We start from the raw sequence: 2,720 nt of genomic DNA, 5'->3' as shown, positions 1-2,720 counted from the left end.
GAGGGTCACGAGGTCATACCTGTGGGGTCACGAGCTGTCAGCCTCCACCCCAAACCCCACTTTGCCTCCAGCATTTATAGTTGTGTTAAATATATAAAAAAGGTTTTTAATTTATTGGAGGGGTCGCCCTGAGAGGCTTGCTATGTGAAAGGGGTCACCAGTACAAAAGTTTGAGAACCACTGGCTTATTTGGTGGGCAGGACCTAACACCTTCTGTAGAAAGCCAGCATTTTACATTAATTAATGCTTCTTTCCTGTTTGGTGAGTTACACAGTTACAGTGGGTTACAATGCAAGTACTCAATATAACGTTATAAAATGGAATACAAATATTATAAGTGAGATTAATACATTCAGCATCCTACAAGCATTTCGTAAAGTCTATACATTTGTCAGTGTTCATTTGAGACCTAGGGGCCTTGGCATGAACTGGCACCTGGTCTGCCAGCATCACACATTTCTAAAAAGATTATTCCCTATATGGCCCAGCATTGAAGATGGAGCTGAATGCAGCACATGAACAAAAGGATAGAGAAAAACTTAGCATGGTTTTGTACAATCAAATACCCCAACACATTTTACAAGAGCTAAACATCGATCAGCCCCAACATTCTTGAAAAGTGTTTTTCTGTTTCTTCATCCTTATATATTGTTAAGATGTTGTTGCATCTTGACTCATACATTAAAGACAAACTTTCATTCAATTGTAAAATTATGAGGAGCATTTGATTTGCCAGGCACATACTTTACTAGCCTGCCCTAACCATGATGGGAAAAAAAAAAAACCCAACAGATATTTTACTTGGATGTAAAAAAACAAAAAGTTACCAGGAAAGTAGAATTTTGCAAGGCTACAATGAAGTCTACAACTATCTACTTGTCATTTTTAGTGTGCTCACTACTATTTAGTCACTGAATACAGAAAACTCTTAGAAAGCTAGAATTCCTATAAAACTGGTGTAATAGCTGTCAGGGAGCACACCACCACATCTGAGTCTCTGTTAGCTATGGTTCTGTGGATTATTCTAGTGGGAAAATGCCGAGGAGAAAGTTTGATTAGGAAGAGTCAAGCACACTGGCTGATCTGGTACTGCTGGAGCCAATTTATCATTTCATTCTCAGTGATTCTACCAAGAAAGGGAAGATTATAGAAAAACGGTTCAGGAGATTTTCCTCTAGTTAATATTACTTCATGTCAATGAGAGTTTTGTTTGAACAAAAATTAGAGGATTGGGGTCAGATTCACAAAGGCTCTTAGGCACTATCTGCCTCTTTAGTCACCTAAATCTACCATTTAGACACCACTGACATTCTCAATACCACTGCTCAACTGCCACCTAATCCGACAGGCACCTAAATCTCTATGGCACCTAAATTTATGACAGTGGGCATGCACAAAACCACCTATGTCCTGACACCACCTCACTGCTATTGAGCATCTTGGAACCCTAGTGCAAGAGAAAGCTTTGGTGGCCCAAAGCAAGATTCTCAAACTAGACCTTCCTCTGCCCATGTTCCCCAATCCTGTAGGTGTGGGCCCAGCACATACAAAAAAGCCAGCAAGAGAGAAAGCGTCTCCCAGAATACCCAATAGCCCAATGGTGAGGGCACTCACCAGGGATGTGGAAGATGCAGGTTTAAATCCCCACTCTGCCAAATTTGGAGCACAGATTTGAATTTCATTCTCTGACATCCCAGGTGAGTGCCCTAACAACTGGGTGATAGAGTCAGTCTCTCGCTCTAGCCCAGTGAATACTGAATTATTTATACAAAGTGAAAAAGCTTCATCAGAAGAGCTGGAGAGCGGCTCAGCCCAGAATACCCAATAGCCTGGTAGTTAGGGCACTTACCTGGGCCAGCTTGATTCAAATTCCTGCTCCAAATCAGGCAAAGGAAGGATTTGAATCTGAGTCTCCCAGATCAGTGCCCTAACCACTGGACTATCATGGAACAGCGGCATCTCTCTTTCATTTTTCGTGAAAAAGGACTGATCTGGCTTAGTTGCCCAATTCCAAAGATCATGGCTGAGAATCCAGGGTAGAGGGAGGTGCTTCAGTCCAGAACCTAAGGCCCTTATCAATGGGAGTTAGGGACCTAAATACCTCTGAGAATCTGGACCTACACCCTCTCTCTTCCCTCTGCATTTCACTTCTGGCTAATTTAGATGGCTCAGCTTGCTGGCTTCTGAAAATCTCTTTCTTTGGCACCTAACTCTCCCCATACAACACCTGACATCGGGCAGACATCTAACTCAGAGCTGAGAATTCCACTCGGCAACAAAGCACCCAGGCATAATGTTGCAACACCTAAGTCCCTTTGTGAATCTAGCTCTTGATCTCTCTAACTCATAACAGTTATTCTTCTTACAATATATTCAAAGTTCAAAGACCAGGCTCTTAAGGGTAGTGTTATGATGTGCACTCAGGGTATTAAAACATTAAAGGATTCCAAAAACGCACACTTCCATAGAAATGCCAGTTTAATTCAGAATTTACAGCCAAGCCTGGATTCTACTTTTTTTAAATTGGATGTTTCAGGCTTTTTATAATCATTATCACTTAATGCCATTTAGCTGCTCCTAACAGAAACCATGAAGTATAACAACAGCTCTTTGAATCAATGGACATAGAATTCAGCTTACTATACATTACTTCAGAAATCTATTTGGATTTTTAAAAAAAACATGTACTACACTTTAGTATATCTCCTTTTAAACTTCAT

Source organism: Eretmochelys imbricata, chromosome 3 (genome assembly GCF_965152235.1).
Source record: "Eretmochelys imbricata isolate rEreImb1 chromosome 3, rEreImb1.hap1, whole genome shotgun sequence".
NCBI classification, from domain to species: Eukaryota; Metazoa; Chordata; order Testudines; family Cheloniidae; genus Eretmochelys; species Eretmochelys imbricata.
The sequence above is the reverse complement of the archived record's forward strand: the minus strand, read 5'-3'. Positions refer to the sequence as shown.